Source organism: Delphinapterus leucas, chromosome 5 (assembly GCF_059928025.1).
Source record: "Delphinapterus leucas isolate spDelLeu-1000000601 "Yukka" chromosome 5, BTC_Dleu_Yukka2, whole genome shotgun sequence".
Classification (NCBI taxonomy): Eukaryota; Metazoa; Chordata; class Mammalia; order Artiodactyla; family Monodontidae; genus Delphinapterus; species Delphinapterus leucas.
This window is the reverse complement of record NC_143133.1, coordinates 85274048-85299034: the sequence shown is the minus strand read 5'-3', so window position 1 is coordinate 85299034 and position 24987 is coordinate 85274048. Positions and strand designations below refer to the sequence as shown.

Sequence of the window (24987 nt, the reverse complement as noted above, 5' to 3'; positions counted from 1 at the left end):
GAAGCATCCTTTGATTTTTCCTGTACTGCTTTGGCATCTTGACAGGGAGCCTGAAAGCAAAAGGATGGCAGTGAGAGATTCTGCCTCTTATCATCCTCTGTTTCAGAACGGTTTACTGCTCTGGGAGTTTCTTTTTCTTGAGCTTTACTGGTGGACTGAAGGACTTTGGCTCTCCACATAGGCTGCCTGTTTTCTGGCCAGATGTAAGCCCCTGTCCCTATTGTCCTCCTTTTGGAGGTGAAGAGGAAGGTAAACACGTCTGCCTACTGAGTGTGGTTTATGTGATTGATGCTGGGATTTCCAATTTTCAGGACAAAATGGTCCATTAGTGGAAATGGGCACACAGGAAACCTCAGTGCCAATAAGTTAAGTACCCATCGCAGTACTCAGTGAACAGTCTGCTGATCTCAATTTTCGGCAATTAACAGTGATTAGCAAGTGCGAGCTTGGTGGGGGGGCACAATGAGATTCTTCTTACTTGATGAGACAAATTCACAAACAACCCTGAGTGTTACTGCCATGAAAATGCAACAAAAAATCTCAATCACTGTACAAGGGGGTCCAACCCAAGGAGGACTCTTGTGAATGTTTTAATTTCTCCTTTTAAACCTCTCATTAACTCTCAAACAATCCAGTAATATGTGAGGAGGGCCGGATACTCATTTAGAATCAGGTACTCAGATACGCATCCTGAGATAGAGAAATTAGAATGAGAAGAAAATAAATCCCCACAAAATCGTGCAATCCCGGGAGCACAGCTATTTCTTACTTATGTTGATATTATTTGCCAACCTAGCACAGTGCCTTGCACCTTGGGGATCTCAGTAAATGTTGGTGAAAGTGAATTAAAATCACATTTCTTTGCCCTAGCTATTTATAATCATGTTAGCCTTTTCTTTTCTCTTCCATTATCTAATTTAAATTTTTGCTTTTCTTTCTCTTTCCCTTAAAAAAAAATCATTGACTATATTTGTAATGTGTTTCTTATATTAGCTATGTATTCGAGAGATTTGCAAAGTAGAAATTAAATTTTTATTTCCCTATTGACTTTTATTATAATTTCATAGTAGTATTCTCATCAAAATATTTGGGTTCAAGTCACGGTAAAGAATTAATATCCATTTCAAATAATTCTCTGCTACTGGCATTACACAATCAATGGGCAATTATTCTCCCATATAGCAAGAAAATAATCAAGTGGATAATTAATTTACATGTTCTTTAAACACTCACGTAAAACATCACATTATACAATTCCCATTTCCTTGGGAATTCTCACTGACTTTATGAGACTTACATGTCTAACTGACCACCTGATTTAAACCAGGTATTCAGGGAAATCCACTCATTAGATGAACCTCATAGAGATACTTTTTAAAAAAATGCAGGGTATCTCATCACACTGTTAGGTGCAGAGTGCTCTGTGCAGGCAAGGACTACTTCTTCATGTTTACTATAAAATCCCTGGTGCCTAGCATAGTGTTTTACATGTAGTAGAGTTGAAAGACTAAATTACTTAATTCCTCAGAACAAAAGTAAAACAAGAATATTGTCTCATAAAACCCAAAATATATCTGGTCTTATTATTCCTTCTTAGAAATTAAGTGATTACTACTTTAAAGTCTCAATTGAGTCTGTATGTAGCGACGCAATAGAACACAGTGCATTATACCATCAAATCATTGGAGATCATGTTTTAACTAGGAACACTTTATTACTTAAAGGATATTATTACTCAGTGTATAATTTTTTTAAATTAATTTTTATTGGAGTATAGTTGATTTACAGTGTGGTGTTCATTTCTACTATACAGCAAAGTGAATTAGTTATATATATATCCACCCTTTTTTAGATTCTATTCCCATATAGGTCATTACAGAATATTGAATAGAGTTCTCTGTGCTGTACAGTAGGTTCTTTTTTTTTTTTAAACATCTTTATTGGAGTATACTTGCTTTACAATGTTGTGTTAGTTTCTGCTGTATAACAAAGCGAATCAGCTATATGTATACATATATCCCCATATCTTCTCCCTCTTATGTCTCCCTCCCACCTTCCCTATCCCACCCCTCTAGGTGGTCAAAAGCACGGAGCTGATCTCCCTCTGCTATGTGGCTGCTTCCCACTAGCTATCTATTTTACATTTGGTAGTATATATCAGTCCATGCCACTCACTCACTTCATCCCAGCTCACCCTTCTCCCTCTCCATGTCCTCAAGTCCATTCTCTACATCTGTGTCTTTATTCCTGTCCTGTCCCTACATTCTTCAGAACCATATATATATTTTTAGATTCCATATATATGTGTTAGCATATGGTATTTGTTTTTCTCTTTCTGACTTACTTCACTATGTATGACAGATACTAGATCCATCCACCTCACTAAAAATAACTCAATTTTGTTTCTTTTTATGGCTGAGTAATATTCCATTGTATATATGTGCCACATCTTCTTTTTCCATTCATCCAATGATGGACACTTAGTTTGTTTCCATCTCCGGGCTATTGTAAATAGAGCTGCAATGAACATTGTGGTCCATGACTGTTTTTGAATTATGGTTTTCTCAGGATATATGCCCAGAAGAAGGAATGCTGGGTCGTATGGTAGTTCTATTTTTAGTTTTTTAAGGAACCTCCATACTCTTCTCCATTTATATTCCCACCAACAGTGCAAGAGGGTTCCCTTTTCTCTACACCCTCTCCAGCATTTATTGTTTGTAGATTTTTTGATGATGGCCATTCTGACTGGTGTGAGGTGATACCTAAATGTAGTATTGATGTGCATTTCTCTAATGATTAGTGATGTTGAGCATTCTTTCATGTGTTTGCTGGCAATATGTATATCTTCTTTGGAGAAATGTCTATTTAGGTCTTCTGCCCATTTTTGGATTGGATTGTTTGTTTTTTTTCATATTGAGCTGCATGAGCTGCTTGTATATTTTGGAGATTAATCCTTTGTCAGTTGCTTCATTTGCAAATCTTTTCTCCCATTCTGAGGCTTTTTTGGTCTTGTTTATGGTTTCCTTTGCTGTGCAAAAGCTTTGAAGTTTCATTAAGTCCCATTTGTTTATTTTTGTTTTTATTCCCATTTCTCTAGGAGGTGGGTCAAAAAGGACCTTGCTGTGATTTATGTCATAGAGTGTTCTGCTTGTTTTCCTCTAAGAGTTTTATAGTGTCTGGCCTTCCATTTATGTCTTTAATCCATTTGGAGTTTATTTTTGCATATAGTCTTAGGGAGTTTTCTAATTTCATTCTTTTACATGCAGCTGTCCAGTTTTCCCAGCAGCACTTACTGAAGAGGCTGTCTTTTATCCATTGTATATTCTTGATTCCTTTATCAAAAATAAGGTGACCACATGTGTGTGGGTTTATCTCTGGGCTTTCTATCCTGTTGCATTGATCTATATTTCTGTTTTTGTGCCAGTACCATACTGTCTTGATTATTGTAGCTTTGTAGTATATTCTGAAGTCAGAGAGCCTCATTCCTCCAGCTCCATTTTTCTTTCCCAAGAATGCTTTGGCTATTTGGGGTCGTTTGTGTTTCCATACAAATTGTGACATTTTTTGCTCTAGTTCTATGAAAAATGCCAGTGGTACTTTGATAGGGATTGCACTGAATGAGTAGATTGCTTTGGGTATTATAGTCTTTTTCACAATGTTGATCCTTCCAATCCAAGACCATGGTATATCTCTCCATCTATTTGTATCATCTTTAATTTCTTTCATCAGTGTCTTATAATTTTCTGCATACAGGTCTTTTATCTCCTTAGGTAGGTTTATTTCTGGGTATTTTATTCTTTTTGTTGCAGTGGTAAATGGGAGTGTTTCCTTAATTTCTCTTTCAGAGTTTTCATCATTAGTGTATAGGAATGCAAGAGGTTTCTGTGCATTAATTTTGTATCCTGCTACTTTACTAAATTCATTGATTAGCTCTAGTAGTTTTCTGGTAGCATCTTCAGAATTCTCTCTGTATAGTATCATGTCATCTGCAAACAGTGACATCTTTATTTCTTCTTTTCCTATTTGAATTAGATTTATTTCTTTTTCTTCTCTGATTGCTGTGGCTAAAACTTCTGAAACTATGTTGAATAATAGTGGTGAGAGTGGGCAACCTTGTCTTTTCCTGATCTTTGTGGAAATGGTTTCAGTTTTTCACCATTGAGAATGATGTTGGCTGTGGGCTTGTCATATATAACCTTTATTATGTTGAGATAAATTCCCTCTATGCCTACGTTCTGGCGGGTTTTTACCATAAAAGAGTGTTGAATTTTGTTGAAAGCTTTTTCTGCATCTATTGAGATGATTGTATGGTTGTTCTCCTTCAATTTGTGAATATGGTTTATCACAATGATTGATTTGTATATATTGAAGAATCCTTGCATTCCTGGGATAAACCCCACTTGATCATGGTGTCTGATCCTTTTAATGTGCTGTTGGATTCTGTTTGCTAGTATTTTGTTGAGGATTTTTGCATCTGTGTTCATCACTGATATTGGCCTGTTGTTTTCTTTCTTTGTAACGTCTTTGTCTCGTTTCGGTATCAGGATGATGGTGGTCTCGTAGGATGAGTTTGGGAGTGTTCCTCCCTCTGGTATATTTTGGAAGCTTTTGAGAAGGATGGGTGTTAACTCTTCTCTAAATGTTTGATAGAATTTGCCTGTGAAGGCATCTGGTCCTGGACTTTTGTTTGTTGGAAGATTTTAAATCAGAGTCTCAATATCAGTGCTTGAGTTTGATCTGTTTATATTTTCTATTGCTTCCTGGTTCAGTCTCGGAAGCTTGTGCTTTTCTAACAATTTGTCCATTTCCTTCAGGTTGTCCATTTTATTGGCATAGAGTTGCTTGTAGTAATCTCTCATGATCCTTTGTATTTCTGCAGTGTCAGTTGTTACTTCTCCTTTTTCATTTCTAATTCTATTGATTTGAGTCTTCTCCCTTTTTTTTTTGATGAGTCTGGCTAATGGTTTATCAATTTTGTTTATCTTCTCAAAGAACCAGCTTTTAGTTTTATGGATCTTTGCTATTGTTTCCTTCATTGCTTTTTCATTTATTTCTGATCTGATCTTTATGATTTCTTTCCTTCTGCTAACTTTCGGGGGGGTTTGTTCTGTTTTCTGTAATTGCTTTAGGTGTAAGGTAAAGTTGTTTATTTGAGATTTTTCTTGTTTCTTGAGGTAGGATTGATTTGCCATAAAGTTCCCTCTTACGACTCCTTTTGCTGCATCCAATAGGTTTTGGGTCATCGTTTTTTCATTGTCATTTTTTTCTAGGTATTTTTGATTTCTTCTTTGATAACCTCAGTGACCTCTTGGTTACTAAGTAGTGTATTGTTTAGCCTCCATACGTTTGTATTTTTTTCAAATATTTTCCTGTTATTGATAACCAGTCTCATAGTGTTGTGGTTGGAAAAGATATTTGATACGATTTCAATTTTCTTAAATTTACCAAGGCTTGATTTGTGAACCAAGATATTATCTATCCTGGAGAATGTTCCATGAACACTTGAGAAGAAAGTGTATTCTGTTGTTTTTGGATGGAATGTCCTATAAATATCAATTAAGTCTAACTTGTTTAATGTATCATTTAAAACTCATGTTTCCTTATTTATTTTCATTTTGGATGATCTGTCCATTGGTTAAAGTGGGGTGTTAAAGTCCCCTACTATGATTGTGTTACTTTTTGTGTTACTTTTATGGCTGTTAGCATTTGTCTTATGTATTGAGGTGCTCCTGTGTTGGGTGCATAAATATTTACAATTGTTATTATCTTCTTCTTGTATTGATCCCTTAATCATTATATGGTGTCCTTCTTTGTCTCTTGTGATAGTCAGTCTTTACTTTAAAGTCTATTTTGTCTGATATGAGAATTGCTGCTTCAGCTTTCTTTTGATTTTCATTTGCATGGAATATCTTCTTCCATCCCCTCACTTTCAGTCTGTTTGTGTCCCTAGGTCTGAAGTGGGTCTCTTGTAGACAGCGTATATATGAGTCTTGTTTTTGTATCCATTCAGCCAGTCTGTGTCTTTTGGTTGGAGCATTTAATCCGTTTATATTTAAGGCAGTTTTCAATATGTATGTTCCTATTACCATTTTCTTAATTGTTTTGGGTTTGTTATTGTAGGTCTTTTCCTTCTCTTGTGTTTCCTGCCTAGAGAAGTGTCTTTAGCATTTGTTGTAAAGCTGGTTTGGTGGTGCTGAATTCTCTTAGCTCTTGCTTGTCTGTAAATATTTTAATTTCTCTGTCAAATCTGAGGGAGATCCATGCTGGGTAGAGTAATCTTGGCTGTAGCTTTTTCCCTTTCATCACTTTAGATATGTCCTGCCAGTCCCTTCTGGCTTGCAGAGTTTCTGCTGATTGATCAGCTGTTAACCTTATGGAGATTCCCTTGCATGTTATTTGTTTTTTTCCCCTTGCTGCCTTTAATATTTTTTCTTTGTATGTAATTTTTGATAGTTTGATTAATATGTTTCTTGGCGTGTTTCCCCTTGGATTTATCCTTTATGGGACTCTCTGCGCTTCCTGGACTTGATTAACTATTTCCTTTCCCATCTTAGGGAAATTTTCAACTATAATCACTTCAAATATTTTCTTAGTCCCTTTCTTGTTCTCTTCTTCTTCTGGGACCCCTATCATTGAAATGTTGGTGCGCTTAATGTTGTCCCAGAGGTCTCTGAGACTGTCCTCAATTCTTTTCATTCTTTTTTCTTTATTCTGCTCTTCAGTAGTTATTTCCACTATTTTATCTTCCAGGTCCTTTATCTCTTTTTCTGCCTCAGCTATTCTGCTATTGATTCCTTCTAGAGAATTTTTAATTTCATTTATTGTGTTGTTCATCATTGTTTGTTTGCTCTTTAGTTCCTCTAGGTCCTTGTTAAACGTTTCTTGTATTTTCTCCATTCTATTTCCAAGATTTTGTATCATCTTTACTATCATTACTGAATTCTTTTCCAGGTATACTGCCTACTTCCTCTTCATTTGTTTGCTGTGGTGGGTTTTTACGCTGATCCTTCATCTGCTTTCTCCTTCATTTTGCTTAACTTACTCTGTTTGGGGTCTACTTTTCACAGGCTACAGGTTCTTAGTTCCTGTTGTTTTTGGTGTCTGTCCCCAATGGCTAAGGTTGGTTCAGTGGGTTGTGTAGGCTTCCTGGTGGAGCGGACTAGTGCCTGTGTTCTGGTGGATGAGGCTGGATATTGTCTTTCTGGTGAGCAGGACCATGTCCGGTGCTGTGTTTTGGGGTGTCTGTGACCTTATTATGATTTTAGGCAGCCTCTCTGCTAATTGGTGGGGTTGTGTTCCCATCTTTCTAGTTGTTTGGCATAGTTTTTCCAACACTGTAATTTGCTGGTCGTTGAGAGGAGCTGGGTCTTAGCATTGAGATAGAGATCTCTGGGAAAGCTTTTGCCATTTGATATTATATGGAGCTAGGAGCTCTCTGTTGGACCAATGTCCTGAACTTGGCTCTCCCACCTCAGAGGCACAAGCCTGACCCCTGTCCAGAGCACCAAGACCCTGTCAGCCACACCGCTCAGAAGAAAAGTTAGACAAAAGAAAGAGAAATAAAATAAAATAAAGCTATTAAAATAAAAAATAAAATTAATTATTAAAATAAAAAATTAAAAAGTAATTAAAAAAAAGAAAGAAGAGAGCAACCAAACCAAAAAGAAATCCACCAACGATACCAAGCACTAAAAATTATACTAAAAAAAAATGCAAAAAAAAAACAACAAAAGAAGAAATGGACAGAGAGAACCCTAGGACAAATGGTAAAAGCAAAGCTATACAGACAAAATCACACAAAGAAGCATACACATACACACCCAGAAAAAGAGAAAAAGGAAAAAAAATAATATTGTTGCTCCCAAAGTCCACCCCCTCAATTTTGGGATGATTCGTTGTCTTTTCAGGTATTCCACAGATGCAGGGTACATCAAGTTGATTGTGGAGATTTAACCCACTGCCCCTGAGGCTGCTGGGAGAGATTTCCCTTTCTCTTCTTTGTTCACACATCTCCTGGGGTTTAGCTTTGGATTTGGCCCCGCCTCTGCGTGTAGGTCGCCTGAGGGTGTCTGTTCTTCACCCAGACAGGAGGGATTAAAAGAGCAACTGATTTGGGGGCTCTGGCTTACTCAGGCCGGGGGGAGGGAGGGGTACGGATGCGGGGCGAGCCTGAAGCAGCAGAGGCCGGCATGACGTTGCACCAGCCTGAGGCGTGCTGTGCTTTCTCCTGGGCAAGTTGTCCCTGGATCACGGGACCCTGGCAGTGGTGGGCTGCACAGGCTCCCGGGAGGGGGGGTGTGGACAGTGACCTGTGCTTGCACACATGCTTCAGCATGTGGCTTCAGTGGCTACAGCAGCAGCCTTAGCATCTCATGCCCGTCTCTGAGGTCTGCGCTGATAGCTGCAGCTTGTGCCGGTCTCTGGAGCTCGTTTAGGTGGTGCTCTGAATCCCCTCTCCTCGCGCACCAGGAAACAAAGAGGCAAGAAAAAGTCTCTTGCCTCTTCGGCAGCTCCAGACTTTTCCCCGGACTCCCTCCTGGCTAGCTGTGGCACACTAGCCCCCTTCTGGCTGTGTTCACGCGGCCAACCCCAGTCCTCTACCTGTGATCCGACCGAAGACCGAGCCTCAGCTCCCAGCCCGCCCCCGCCCCGGCGGGTGAGCAGACTAGCCTCTCGGGCTGGTGAATGCTGGTCGTCACCGATCCTCTGTGTGGGGATCTCTCCGCTTTGCCCTCTGCACCCCTGTTGCTGCACTCTCCTCCGTGGCTCGGAAGCTTCCTCCCTCCGCCACCCGCAGTCTCTGCCCACGAAGGGCCTTCCTAGCGTGTGGAAACCTTCACAGCTCCCTCCCAGAGGTGCAGGTCCCGTCCCTATTCTTTTGTCTCTGTTTTTCCTTTTTTCTTTTGCCCTACCCAGGTACGTGGGGAGTTTCTTGCCTTTTGGGAGGTCTGAGGTCTTCTGCCAGCGTTCAGTAGGTGTTCTGTAGGAGTTGTTCCACATGTAGATGTATTTCTGACGTATTTGTGGGGAGGAAGGTGATCTCCATGTCTTACTCTTCCACCACCTTGAAGGTCTCCTACAGTAGGTTCTTATTAGTTATCTATTTTATATATAGTAGTGTGTGTATGTCAATCCCAATCTCCCAATTTATCCCTCCCCACCCTTCACCCTTGGTAAGCATAAGTTTGTTTTCTACATCTGTAACTCTATTTCTGTTTTGTAAATCGGTTCATTTGTACCATTTTTTTTAGATTCCACATATAAGTGATATCATATAGTATTTTTCTTTCTCTGTCTGACTTACTTCACTCAGTATGACAATCTCTAGGTCTATCCAGGTTGCTGCAAATGGCATTATTTCATTCCTTTTTATGGCTGAGAAATAGTCCATTGTGTGTATATATATATATATATATATATATATATATATATATACACATACCATATTTTCTTTATCTTCAGTATATAATTTGAATAGGTGATGATGTGACCTGCAAGTTAATTATGCATCTCGATATCTAGGGTGAAGGTGAGAAGGTGACTGTAACTAAAGGTAATAAGAATCAGTGCTTAATAGATGGAACTAATTGTAACCTCTCTTTAAAATTTGGGTCAAATTATCCTTACTTTAATGGAACACAATCCTACCTTTGTTCTAACTGTATCTTCACCAAGCAGTCATCTGATTATGTATTCAGTTTTCTTCTTATTATTTAATTTAATTTATTTTAGTTTTAACTACTTTATTGAGGTATAATTGACATACAAAAAGCTGTAGGTATTGAATGTATACAACTCGATGTGTTTGGAGATAAGTATATACCCTTGAAATCATCATCACTATCAATGCCATAAACTTATCCATCACCTCCAGAGTTTCTTCCTGCCCCCTTGGTTTTTTTTGTTCCTTTTGTAGTAAGAGCAGTTAACATAAGATCTACCCTTTTAGCAAATTCTATGTATACAATATTATTAGTCATAGGCCCTATGTTGTCCAATAAAACTTCAGAACTTATTTTGCATAACTGAAACTTTGTACACTTTGATCAACACCTCCTCATTTCCCCCTCCTCTCAGTTGTTGGCACCACCATTCTGTTCTCTGCTTCTATGTGTTTGACTATTTTAGGTTCCACCTACAAGTGAGATCATACAGTATGTACCTTTTTGTGTCTGGCTTATTTCACTTAGCATAATATCCCTTACATCCATGCAAGTTGTTGCAAATGGCAGGATGTCCTTCTTTTATAAGAATGAATAATATTTCATTATAGGTATACATCAGATTCTCTTTGTTCATGTATCTGTTGATGGACCTTTAGTTTTTTTTCATGTCTTCACTTTTTTGAATAATTCTTCAATGAACATGGGAGTGCAGATCCTGACTTCAATTCAGGATATATACCCAGAAGTAGGATTACTGGATCAAATGGTAATTCTATTTTTAATTTTTAAGGGGGACATGCATATTGCTTTTCATAGTAGCTATATCAATCTATATTTGCCCCAACAGAATACAAGGGTTTCCTTTCCTTCACATTCTGGCCAGTGCTTGCTTTCCTTTGTTTTTTAGGGAACAGTTATCCTAACAGGTGTGAGGTTGTATCTCACTGTAGTTTTGATTTGCATTTTCATTATGATTAGTAACTTTGAGCACCTTTTCACGTACCTCCTGGCCATTTACCTGTCTTTGGCGAAAGGTTTATTCAAGTCCTTTGCCCATGTTTGTATTGGATTATTTGTTTTTTTGCTGTTGAGTTGTATGAGTTCTGTATATATTTTGGATATTAACTCCTTATCAGATAGTTTCTCAAACATATATGAGATATATTTCAATTATTTTGAAAATCTTCTTACTTTAAATGTAAATCTTAGCATTATACTTTATACATTAGCTGATTTTATTTTTACATCTTTATTGGAGTATAATTGCTTTACAGTGGTGCGTTAGTTTCTGCTTTATAACAAAGTGAATCAGTTATACATATACATATGTTCCCATATCTCTTCCCTCTTGCATCTCCCTCCCTCCCACCCTCCCTATCCCACCCTCTAGGTGGTCACAAAGCACCAAGCTGATACCCCTGTGCTATGCGGCTGCTTCCCACTAGCTGTCTACCTTACGTTTGGTAGTGTATATATGTCCATGCCGCTCTCTCGCTTTGTCACAGCTTACCCTTCTCCCTCCCCATATCCTCAAGTCCATTCTCTAGTAGGTCTGTGTCTTTATTCCTGTCTTACCTCTAGGTTCTTCATGACAATTTTTTCTTAAATTCCATATATATGTGTTAGCATACGGTATTTGTCTTTCTCTTTCTGACTTATCTCACTCTGTATGACAGACTCTAGGTCCATCCACCTCATTACAAATAGCTCAATTTCATTTCCTTTTATGGCTGAGTAATATTCCATTGTATATATATGTGCCACATCTTCTTTATCCATTCATCCGATGATGGACACTTAGGTTGTCTCCATGTCCTGGCTATTGTAAACAGAGGTGCAATGAACATTGTGGTACATGAGTCTTTTTGAATTATGGTTTTCTCAGGGTATATGCCCAGTAGTGGGATTGCTGGGTTATATGGTAGTTCTATTTGTAGTTTTTTAAGGAACCTCCATACTGTTCTCCATAGTGGCTATACCAATTCACATTCCCACCGGCAGTGCAAGAGTGTTGCCTTTTCTCCACACCCTCTCCAGCACTTGTTTCTAGATTTTTTGATGATGGGCATTCTGACTTGTGTGAGATGATATCTCATTGTAGTTTGGATTTGCATTTCTCTAATGATTAATGATGTTGAGCATTCTTTCATGTGTTTGTTGGCAGTCTGTATATCTTCTTTGGAGAAATGTGTATTTCGGTCTTCTGCCCATTTTTGGATTGTTTGTTTGTATTTTTGTTATTGAGCTGCATGAGCTGCTTATAAATTTTGGAGATTAATCCTTTGTCAGTTGCTTCACTTGCAAATATTTTCTCCCATTCTGAGGGTTGTCTTTTGGTCTTGTTTATGGTTTCCTTTGCTGTGCAAAAGCTTTGAAGTTTCATTAGGTCCCATTTGTTTATTTTCATTTCTCTAGAAGGTGTGTCAAAAAGGATCTTGCTGTGATTTATGTCATAGAGTATTCTGCCTATGTTTTCCTCTAAGAGTTTGATAGTTTATGGCCTTACATTTAGGTCCTTAATCCATTTTGAGCTTATTTTTGTGTATGGTGTTAGGGAGTGATCTAATCTCATACTTTTCCATGTACCTGTCCAGTTTTCCCAGCACCACTTATTAAAGAGGCTGTCCTTTCTCCACTGTACATTCCTGTCTCCTTTATCAAAGAAAAGGTGACCGTATGTGCATGGGTTTATTGCTGAGCTTTCTATCCTGTTCCATTGATCTATCTTTCTGTTTTTGTGCCAGTACCATACTGTCTTGATTACTGTAGCTTTGTAGTATAGTCTGAAGTCAGGGAGCCTGATTCCCCCAGCTCCGTTTTTCGTTCTCAAGATTGCTTTGGCTACTTGGGGTCTTTTGTGTTTCCATACAAATCGTGAAATTCTTTGTTCTAGTTCTGTGAAAAATGCCAGTGGTAGTTTGATAGGGATTGCATTGAATGAGTAGATTGGTTTGGGTAGTAGAGTCATTTTCACAATGTTGATTCTTCCAATCCAAGAATGTGGTATATCTCTGCATCTATTTGTATCATCTTTAATTCCCTTCATCAGTGTCTTATAATTTTCTGCATACAGGTCTTTTGTCTCCTTAGGTAGGTTGATTCCTAGATACTTTATTCTTTTTGTTGCAATGGTAAATGGGAGTGTTTTCTTGATTTCACTTTCATATTTTTCATCATTAGTGTATAGGAATGCCAGAGATTTCTGTGCATTAATTTTGTTTCCTGCTACTTTACCAAATTCATTGATTAGCTCTAGTAGTTTTCTGGTAGCATCTTTAGGATTCTCTCTGTATAGTATCATGTCATCTGCAAACAGTGACAGCTTTACCTCTTCTTTTCTGATTTGGATTCCTTTTATTTCCTTTTCTTCTCTGATTGCTGTGGCTAAAACTTCCAAAACTATGTTGAAAAATAGTGGTGAGAGTGGGCAACCTTGTCTTGTTCCTGATCTTAGTGGAAATGCTTTCACCATTGAGGACAATGTTGGCTGTGGGTTTGTCATATATGACCTTTATTATGTTGAGGAAAGTTCCCTCTATGCCTACTTTCTGGAGGGTTTTTATCATAAATGGGTGTTGAATTTTGTCGAAAGCTTTCTCTGCATCTATTGAGATGATCATATGGTTTATCTCCTTCAATTTGTTAATATGGTTTATCACATTGATTGATTTGCGTATATTGAAGAATCCTTGTATTCCTGGAATAAACCCCACTTCATCATGGTGTATGATCCTTTTAATGTGCTGGTGGATTCTGTTTGCTAGTATTTTGTTGAGGATTTTTACATCTATGTTCATCAATGATATTGGCCTGTAGTTTTCTTTCTTTGTGACATTCTTGTCTGGTTTTGGTATGAGGGTGATGGTGACCTCGTAGAATGAGTTTGGGAGTGTTCCTCCCTCTTTTATATTTTGAAAGAGTTTGAGAAGGATAGGTGTTAGCTCTTCTCTAAATGTTTGATAGAATTCGCCTGTGAAGCCATCTGGTCCTGGGCCTTTGTTTGCTGGAAGATTTTTAATCACAGTTTCAATTTCAGCGTTTGTGATTGGTCTGTTCATATTTTCTATTTCTTCCTGATTCAGTCTTGGCAGGTTGTACATTTCTAAGAATTTGTCCATTTACATTAGCTGATTTTGAATGTGTTTAGCATTAACCAGTTTTTTAGACATAAAATCATCCCTGAGTGAAGTGATTAAAATACAGGGGTTTTTTTTGTTGTTGTTGTTGTTGTTTTGGTATGTACAAAATTGGGGAATAAACATAACAAGACACAACTAATTTATTATTCTGTCCCCACATTATCCAGAATGGACAATCTTGCCTTTTTAAAACTATCCATCTTAATGATACTCAGTAACCCTTGATCATCATTAATGCAAACTCATTCATGCATAGACTGTGTCAAAGTCCACGTTTTCCCTGACTTCCACAAAACCCTGATTTTAAATAACCTGAGACCAGATTAATGCGGATTAATTGTGTGTCTTCCTTGATGTTCTTTTGACCTTTTCATATGAATGAATCGCTTTAGCCTTTAGCCCTTCTGACTGCTTTTTATTAGAAGTCTGCAAATATCTAGTAATGAGGTGCGTGAAATTGAACAAAGAGTGTTCACGGCTCTTCTTCTTGGGGGCAATTAACAATCTCCCATCACTATCACCTTAATAACATTTAAATAAGAGTAGACCAAAGATTTATTTTTATGTGCTTTAGAGATGTCTATGTGACTGCTGGGCTTAATAAAAATGGTCAGTGATAATAAAGTATTTCTTCGCTTGCTCCAAACAAATTTTATATCACAAAGCAATAACAAAACTAGTAAACAAAACAAAACAAACACTTCATCATCATCAGAGATATGTTTTTTAAAGTTTTTTTTATTATGTGTAACATAGGCAAAATTATTTGTCAATAAATTTTTAAGGAATTTCACATGTTCTGATTCTTTCTACTGCCAATCACCTTAGTTCCTCCAAACTAATAATCTTCAAGATAAAATAGCCCTTTCAAAAAAAAGTTGTCATGTGAGTTAGCTGTGTATAACAAATATAAAGGTAAGGTTCTATCTTCAGAGATGCTCATGTAAGATTCTGAAGGCAGCCTCCCCTCCCTTAGTAACCAGGCAACCCGTAATGTAATAAACACAATTCTTTTAGTTAGGCTTCTTTGATCCCCAGCGGAATATGGACACACTTCAAAATTCTCTGCCTGTAATCTATGGGATCCAATTTCCTCAAGCGATTTACCTTAGGACATGTTTAGGGTCAGGAGATGGATCTGCCTGGTTCTGAATTTGACATTCTTTTTAAAATCCAGACACTGTGTTCCAGATAAAAGCCTAAAAAAAGAAGCCATCTTTGTTTCATGTCAACACTAAAATTAGAGTACTAAATCAATACAGCTGATAATTTAAAAGCTTAAAATATGAATGAAATTATCAGCTCTATAGTCCTGGAAGCAATCTTTATGTTTGTCAATACACCTCCATCACTTGATTCTCTTTTAGGTATCGTGCTCCTTTTTATCTGTATCAAAACTCATACTGAACAATGAGTTCTTGTTGCAAATAAGGATTTATTTTTGCACCTATCTAGAAGTCTTTGTCCACAAATTAAACAAAAACAAACACAAGTGCTAGTATGTTCTTTTAATTTAAACTTTTTCCAGTTTTATTGAGATATAATTGACACACAGACTATATGAATTTAAGTTGTACAGCATAATGATCCGACTTACAAATATTGTGAAATGATTATCACAGTAAGTTTAGTTAACATTCATCATCTCATATAGATACAAAAAAGTTTTTTTTTCCTTGTAATGAGAACTCTTAGGATCCACTCTCAACAAATTTCATATATACTAATAGCAGTGTTATAGCTGTCATGTTGTGTATTATCTATCCCTAGTACTTACTTATCTAATAACAGGAAGTTTGTACCTTTTGAGCACCTTCATCCAGTTTCCCCTCCCCCCCCAGTTCTTCTACCTCTGATAATCACAAATCTATCTCTTTTTCTATGAGTTTTTTTTTTTTAAGATCCCACGTATTGTGGGATGATACAATATTTGTCTTTGTCTGACATTTCACTTAACATAATGCCCTCAAGGTCCATCCATGTAGTCACAAATGGTAGGATTTCCTTGTTTTTTTAAAGGCTGAATAACGTTGCATTGTATATATATACCACAGCTTCTTTATCCATTCATTTATTGATGCACACTTAGGTTGTTTCCATGTCTTGACTATTGTAAATAATGATGCTATGAACATGGGGGTGCAGATATCTCTTCATCATAGTGTTTTCATTCCCTTTAGATATACACCCAGAAGTAGAATTGCTGGATCATATGGTAGTTCTATTTTTAATTTTTTGAGGAACATCCATATTGTTCTCCTTAGTGGTTTCACCAACTTACAATCCTACCAAGTGAACAAGGGTTCCCTTTTCCCCGCATCCTTGCCAGCATTTGTTATCACTTGTCTTTTTTATGATAGCCATTCTAACAGGCATGAAGTGATATCTCATTGTGGTTTTGATTTGTATTTCCTTAATTATTAGTGATGTTGAACACCTTATCATGTACCTATTGGTCATTTGTATGTCATCTTCAGAAAAAATGTCTGTTCAGGTCCTTTGCCAATTTTTTAATTGGACTATTTGTTCTTTCATTATTGAGTTGTATGAGTTCTATATTTTGGATATTAAGCCCTTATCAGATGTATGCTTTGAAAATATTTTTTCCTATTCCATGGCTTGTCTTTTCATTTTGTTAATCATTTCTTTTGCTATGCAGAAGCTTTTTAGTTTGATGTATTCCCCTTGTTTATTTTTGACTTTGTTGCTTGTGCTTTAGGTGTCATATCCAAAAAATCATTGCCAAGACCCATGTCAAGTTTTTTCCTTTGAGACATATGCTTTTATTTTCACTGATTTTTATTGCTTATTTCTATTCATGTAAATCTTACCATGACATATGGTAATTAATGCATTTAAATAAAGTCTAATTTTATTTTGCTACTTTGCCATATTTAACTGCTGAGTCACTATGTGTTGCTTGGGTATGTTGTGCAAAGTACACTTTTCTTTGTGCATAATCAGTACTGTGCTGTTCATATTTTCTAATCTATTTATACTTAAAAACAAGTTAATTCTCATCTTTACTGATGTTGATTTAGGTTAGTAACATTTAGGCTTTTACTTCTTTTCAGAAAAGAGGATCAAAAATGTTTATTTTCTAGTCTATGAGGCTGGATAGCATCTTCTAAAACAATAACTTAAAAAAATGAATATCAGCTTTATTTAGGTAAAATTTATACCCAATAAATTTGCTCATAACAAGTGTAGAGTCTTGACAAATATAATACAACTATGTAAGTACTACTACAATCCAGATAAGAATATTTCTATTTCTCTGCAAAATTACATCCTTCTTTTTTACACTAAATCCCATACCTTTCCAACCCTGCCCCCTCCACACACATATGCCCATCACTATAGTTCTATAGTTCTTTGTTTTCTAGAATTTCATATTAATAGAATCATAGGGTATATAGTCTTATGTCTAGCTTTATTCTTTAACATTATCGCTTTTGAGGTTCATGCTATTGTTGCATTTATCAGTAGTTTTTTCTTTTCTTTATTGCTCAGAAATACTGTATCATGTGGCTATACCATGATTTAGTTTATCCATTCCCTGATTGATGGGCAATTCCCTGATTGATTTGGGGTTTTAGGTATTGTGGTATGATGGAATATATACGGTCTTTGTCCACAGTTTCTGGCACAGAGATTAAAAAATCCTGGAATTTCTTATGTGATAAGAATGTCTTTGTTACGTTAATGAGGTGACTCATGTTGGGGGGGACCCAAGATAGCATTAGGGTGGGGACTGGTCACCAGAAAGGACTAGCACGTGATCAGTGGGTTGGATGTTTTAGCTCCTAACCTTCAAGGATGGAAGGGGAGCCAGAGATTGAGTTCAGTCATGTGGCCAATATTTAATCAGTCATGCCAACATAATGAAATTTTGATAAAACTCTGGCCATGAGGTTTGGTATAGCTTCCTATTTGGTGAACACATTGATGTGCTGGGATGGTGATGGTTCCTGACTCCACTGGCAGAGGCATGGAAGCTCCCCATCCTGGACCCTCCCAGACCTTGCCATAAGTATCTCTTATGTTTAAATATTCCTAAATTGTATCCTTTATAATAAAACTGTACTCATAAGCAAAGCACTTTCCATGAATTCCATGAGCTGTTCTCATGAATTAGAATAATTAGAATAAGTGTGGGTAGCCCCCAAACTTGCAGCTAGTGTCTGAAGTGAGGGCAGTCTTGTGGAGCACTAAACCTTGAAAACATCTGGAGTCTGATTCTAACTTTGGGTATCCACTTGGGGCAGAAATGAAATAAATATTATGAATAAAACTGCTATGAATATTCATATACACGTCTTTGTGTGGACATAAGTTTTTACTTCTAGGAGTGGGATTACTGGGCTTTATGGTAACTTTATAAGAAACTTCCAAACTGTTTTCCAAGTGGGTGTACTATTTTGCATTCTCTCTAGCATTGTATGAGAATTCTAGTTACTCTACATCTTTGCCAACCTTTGATATTATTTGTCTTTTGAATTTTAGCTATTCACACAGGTGTCTAGTGGTACCTCATTGTAGTTTTAAATTCACATTTCCTTGATTAAACCAAATAAAACTTTAAAATCCACTCTGTAAATGATAGTTCCATGTGCTATTTAATTTTTAATCCACTGTATTCTTACAGACGTAGATATATATTTGTGTCGTAAATTTATGGAGAGTTGCTATGAAAAACATCTTTTCTTCACAATTTGCATTGAAGATGTACTTTAAAGGGTATTTCCTTCTCTAAGTTATTTAAAAGTCTTTGGAATTTCCCTCAGCTATTTTGATTTTAAGTCCTCTTAATATTTCTTATAGTCTGCTCATTTCCTTACCCTTTGGAATATATTACTTCATTCCTTAAAAAAATAGTTTTTTCTCCTTTCTCTGCCCCCTACTATCCCCACAATCCTTAAGACTTTAGGAGATGATACGTATATTTTTTTGTTCATTCCTTCTTTATTCCTACTTTCCAAGATAGGTTTTTGGTTCTGTCTTGTTGTGTTTGTTTGTTTTCACATTTCTCTTTAACATTTGTGAAGTGAAGGTAGTTACTTCTTGTTTTTGATTTTCTACAATTAAAAAAAAAGCATTTCTAAGCCAGTTTGGCCTAAATTAGTTGTGAATCTGATTCACTACTCTTGGAATCCTAAAGAAAATGCAGGGTAATTTAAATTGACAGAGATATCAGAAACATAAAGAAAGAGTACTAATACGCTGAGAATAGTTCTTTAAAATAGTGCTTAGTTTATCCCTTATTATGTTTATGGTATTTTTTTCACCTTTTTATGAACTGAAGTTAATATTAGATGGTATTTGAGAAATGATGGTAGATGGATGGTTCTGCAGTTTTGAAATTGTCCCCAAGTTATTCTGAGAGACAGCCCCTTCCATGAGAATCAGAGCAGTAGCCTTTAGTAACTGGTGCAAGCAAACTGCTGTAGGAATGTGGATTGGGTGTGTGCTGGTGGGCAGAGAAATGGTAAAGAGTGACATCATCCTAGAGATTACAAATTTTAGACTGTGCATGGGGAAGGAGAATGGAGTTAATGACAAAAAGAAAATAAAAACTGATTTAGAGAAATAGTACTAGAAATATTTAGAAGAACCAGAAAGTACCTTAAAAGAAGGATAACATGATACTTCATAGAGGAAGTATGAGAAAGAACAGAATCTCTCTTGAATGTTTTTCTTTGTTATAATGGCAAAGGGAGATTCAAAACCAAGACATTTATTGGGAAACATTCAGGGAAATATTGAGATAGAATTTGAGAGGTTGTGAAGTGTAGAGTTTTGATGTCAAGATAGGGATAAACTTGTGGCTCAGACAGAAGGGAAGAATTATAATTTCACAGAGATTAAATAAACATTTGATGAAAGATTTCTTAGAGATGGAAGTAGAAGAAAGAGGCAACCAGAAGTAGAATTGGGTAGGCATTATTTGTTAACTTATAAGGAATTCAAGTTAGTAACTCAATGAATTCAAGATTTTATTAAATAAGTTACTTTCATTTAAACTTACTTTTACTAAATAAATTAATACCCTATAACTACTTGACTGTATGGATTATGATGCAGTTCAAATTTTGGGGGAGGAGTAAAGTAGTAAGTAGTAAATCAGAAAGATCAAAATCCTTGAGGGAGAGCCTCTAGCAAACTTAATATAAGCAGTAGGTAAAGTGCCAGGTGAAGCTTCTCTTTGATTCTAACTTTGGGTCTTCATTTTATCCCATTGATAGGCATCCAACAATGTAAGGGACATGAGGTACTAGAAAGAAGTCAGGGAAGGATTTTGAGAGAGTTCCAGTTGGATTTTGTCATTACCCTGTGGTATGAACTTGGGCAAGGTCATCAGTTTTCTCATCTGTAAAAAGGTTAAAAATAGTGATAAATTTATGATGTAGACTGGATATGTGTACGTTATTGTGTGGCTGAGATTTATGTTAAAGTCCTTGGAAAAGAGTCTAGAACATTGTTTGACTTTTTTTGGATAATTTTCTTCAGATTTATTGTATATACTATGCAAATACACACACATGTATATACATCTAAAAAACCTGGATATCATATTATAGATGATTTGTGCATGCATTTAAAGTTTTACAAAAGGCATATATGTTTATTTATAAATAATCTACAAATCTACAAAATTTACAAATACATTTGTTGAAAAAAGAAAAAATAAAGAAGAAAATAAAAATTACTGATATTTTTTCCACCTAGAGATAGCAATTATTAATATATATGTGTATGTGTCTCCCATCTGTCTTCTATATGTATAAATGCATGACAGTTTTATTTTACAAACTGCATTCATATTATATATTCTATTTATTTATTTATTTAAATTTATTTATTTATTTTTGGCTGCATTTGGGTTTTTGTTGCTGTGCGTGGGCTTTTTCTAGTTGCAGCGAGCAGGGCCTACTCTTCGTTGTGGTGCGTGGGCTTCGCATTGCAGTGGCTTCTTTTGTTGCGGAGCATGGGCTCTAGACGCACAGGCTTCAGTAGTTGTGGCACATAGGCTCAGTAGTTATGGCACACAGGCTTAGTTGGTCCATGGCATGTGGGATCTTCCCGGACCAGGGCTTGAATCTGTGTCCCCTGCATTGGCAGGCGGATTCTTAACCACTGTGCCACCAGGGGAGTCCCTATATATTCTATTTAGAATGTATACTGTTTTATTAACTTAACATTATAAAATGAGCATTTCGGATAGCTTCTGTTGACGTTTCACGATTGTGGAACCCCCTTGGGTCTGTAATGGGGCCAGGGAGTTGACACTTGTCTGAAGAGGTTGTGAGAAGACTACTTTGATGCTAACTTAAACTACAAAAAATGCTGGGAAAATTGGTCAATTTTGGGCTTCCTGATAGGTCACTTTTTTTTAAACTCGGGAAAGTTTTTCAAACCAAACTGTGAACAGATGGATCTGACCTGTATCCCAGTGTTTGGCCTTGCTGTAATTTGTTTTTGACATTTCTAAAATTATTGCTGCCTATAACAGCAACTATTCCAGAAATATGAATAGGAATACCCATTAGGGAAGTGAGTTTCTATGGTCAATGTTACCTGAATGTCGTAGCTGGGAAGAAAAAATTGAAGCAACCTCATTGATTTTTGCTTGCCCAAGCAAAAGAAGTGTATTGTGAAATTCATGCGTCCATTCAAATTGAGTGCCTGTCATGTGCAAGTTACTGTGAACCCCAGGGGATACAGAGCACAAGCCCTTTTCTTGAAAAACTCATCATCTACCATGTGTGATAAAATACTGACAGATAATTACAGTGGAAGGTGATACCTTACATTTCTGTTGTTCACCAGGAAATAACATCAAAAGGAAACCAGGATTTGTAAGTGGTTTTGACAATATTTTAAAAATATTTTTCTGGGCTTGAATAAGAAGAGAGTATTGAGAACTTAAAACATTAGCTTCATTAAAAAATTGACCAGATTCTATTATTTTATTATATACCCATTTTCTCTTTTATTTTAATTAATCCAGATATCTAAGTAGAAATTTCATTATAAAACAGAATCTTTCCATATGATGAGATTTTAGAGAGGTGGAAAGTGGCCGATGAGCACTAACTAATGGTTAAGTTATTGTAATGACATGAAGACAAATTGTTTTGATACTTTAAAATAATTATAAAGCTGACATTGCTGTACTGAAAAGCTGAGCCTAAGTATTGCTCGGTCTTTTTGTTCTAATTAGATTTTATTTATTTCCAATATCTTTCAAAGGGACTGAGGAAAGATCACAAAAATGGTCTATTATGCAGCTACATCATTTGAACTTTTTAAAAACAAAATAATTCTTGATATGGCAGAAATCCATATGACGCCAGGCTTTCTTCAGTAAACTCATAAACAAATGGCAGCAATAACATCTTTAAATCAATTTCTCAAATGCCTCTTATCTGTGGCTCCTACAAATACATGTTACGTCACTGAGTGTGTAATAACGGGGGAAAGTATTTCCAGGATGCAGAACAGGCTCATCAAAATTCAATTTAGAGAAATACAAAACAGAAAGAAAAAGAAAGCCCTCAAACTTCAATCAATGAGGGATCAAACAACAACTTTTAGGAGAGACTATTTACTGATTTTATTAGGTCACATGTATCCTATAAACAAATATGACCAATACTCTGCATGCACTCTTTCTAGTCCTTGGTTTAGAATAGTAAATTGGCTTAGTGTCCGTTGTTGCCAAATACAGCGTTAACTGAAAGTCCTTCACTGAGACCCTTATTTAAATGTACTGGGAATTTACATGCTTAAATAAAGCCTTGGATTGGAGAACAGTGAGATGTGTGAACGTCAAAATATTTAACAACCATATGGCATGGAGATCAACCAGTCAGAAAAGATGCTGCCTGTAACCAACAAATACGGTACTACTGGTGACTAACAGCTGGATGTCAGCTTTCACTGGTGCTTGTGAGATTTTGCCTGAGGGAATATTTACTCTGGAGAATTAGAAGAGATTAGATTAATGGGAGACAAATCAAACCTCCCTTTTGCACACAGAGGAGCAGTATGTCAGAGGCCCTAGTGACTACATCTTTTCATACATACAAAGGAGCAGCTTAGAAGTAATTTTATTTATTTAGCAAACACTTATTAAATGTCTGCTGTGTTAACCTGGGAGTTCATCTATTAAACTTTTCCCATTATGTACTCAACTTTATTTAAAATAAATGATAGAGCTGGAATGAAATTTGAAAGGGTCATAAATAAATAAAGCCTTTTTTTTTTCCAAATGAGGAAACTGAGGCCCAGACTGATTAAGTAACAAATGTTTTTTAGGTATTTCCCATGTACCAAACATTTTTCTAGGTGCTGAGGATATATAAAGCGTGAGCACTCTCCTTTCAGGGAGTGCACATTCAAGAGTACAGAGAGAGAAAATAAATAAATAAGGCAACAAGATGCTTTCAGTAGTGATGAGAGCCAAGAAGATGAGGAAACAGTGGGATGTGACAGAGTGACTGTGATTGAGAATTGGCCACTTTAAAGTTGGTGTTTAAGAAACTCTATTTGACAAGGTGACATTCAACTGTGACCTGAATGTAAAGGAGAAGCCAGGCTTACAAAGATATGAGGCAGACTTTTTAAGCAGAGGAACGAGTGTAAAGACAGGTTTGGCATGCAGGAAACACAGAATGAAGGCCTGTGTCACTTAGTTTGCAAACAGACCCCTGTACATGGAGGGCAAGGAGAGACCAAAGAAAGAGGCAGAATGTTCCCGACTGGTAGGTGGCAGGCTTAATAAGCAGGGAACTTACATTTGGGTAGCAGCAAGACCAGTTGATTTCCACACCCGCCAGAATCTTAAAGGTTTATATAGAGGTCTTAATTGGGTTTAGCTATGTATATTGTCCAGATGGTTACAACAACACATTACTCTCTTCAAGCTGCGTCCTTGGAACAGCTCCCACTGTGGGAATGGTGGGCAGAACATACATTCCAAGGACGGGGGCGGGGTGGCAAGGAGCCTCTGATTTCCCAGGTCCAGCTTGAGGGTCAACCGTCAACCAGCAGCCGTCACATCCTCTTGATGAAATCCTCCAACAGTCTCTGGAGTGAAGGGAGTAAACTAGATGAAGCTGAAGAGATGGGAGGGGCTAGATCACAGAAGGCTTTCAGGTCTTGGTGAGGAGTTTGTTTTTTATTCTAAGTACTGTGGAAATATATTTATATTTACACTTATAATTATTGCCTACTATACATAGCATGTATATATACATGACATGAGACTGATAATATCTGATGTATATTTTTGAAAGATCATTCTGACAGGAGGATCACTGTAGGAGGCTATTTTAGTTATGTGAAAGGTAATGACATTGTGAGCTATAGTAGTAGATGTGAGTCTGAGAGAAGAGTATGGTTATAGGACTTATTTTGAATATCAAGGATGAAGCAAAGGAATCAAGTTTGCTTCTTCGTTTTTTGATCAGTGTTCTAGGTTGATGGCAATGCTGGTAAACTGAGATGGATACACAGGGGAAAGACTAGATGGATTGCAGGAGAAATCAAGAATTCTGTTCTGGACACATGAACTATGAGGTGCCTGTAGGCTATCTTCATAGAGATGTCTGGTGGGCTATTGGACTGTTGTCAACTTGTAGATGAGTCCTATTTATAAGGGCATGCTGCATGCCTTCCTGCTTCTGTTTATGGCTCATATGTTACTGCAGAATAAAAAGTGAAAAGCTGGGTCAAACATTGGCCAAATCTTTATCTTAATTTCTTGCCTGGTGCCATTGCCTGATATGCCTGTTTGATTTGTTTTAATCATACTTTGGTCACGTTTTTCTTGTGTATTTCAAACTGTAGATTTCTTGAATTTAGTGCCTCTGGTCTATTAAGTCCTGGTGATGGTAAAGCTGGCTGATGTTTGGAACCAGGGTAAGATGTTATTATTTTTCTTCTTGCACATGCTCTTCCCACTGTAATTATCTCCTTAATGGTACTTCACAGGAGGCAGCAGCTTCGTGTTTCAGTCTTTCTCTGTGACATCCAAACCCGAAACCTCAGGGAGAGCTTTATATATCTCTGCCCTTTACTTGTTGAATCTATTGCCAAATCTTGCTGCTTCACTTTATATTTGCAGCATTTTTTGTCTCCCTCCACTGCTGCTCTTGCCTTTACCTGAATGATTCTTG

The 24987-nt window shown here is 36.8% G+C and overlaps 1 non-coding gene across 1 annotated transcript; it reads right to left on the bottom strand.

Moving 5' to 3' along the window:
* Positions 1-15175: 15175 nt before the first annotated feature.
* Positions 15176-15301, bottom strand: LOC115801990 (small nucleolar RNA SNORA40). Its single transcript, XR_004022363.1, has one exon. It is a non-coding gene; the product is annotated as a small nucleolar RNA SNORA40 (small nucleolar RNA).
* Positions 15302-24987: the final 9686 nt, after the last annotated feature.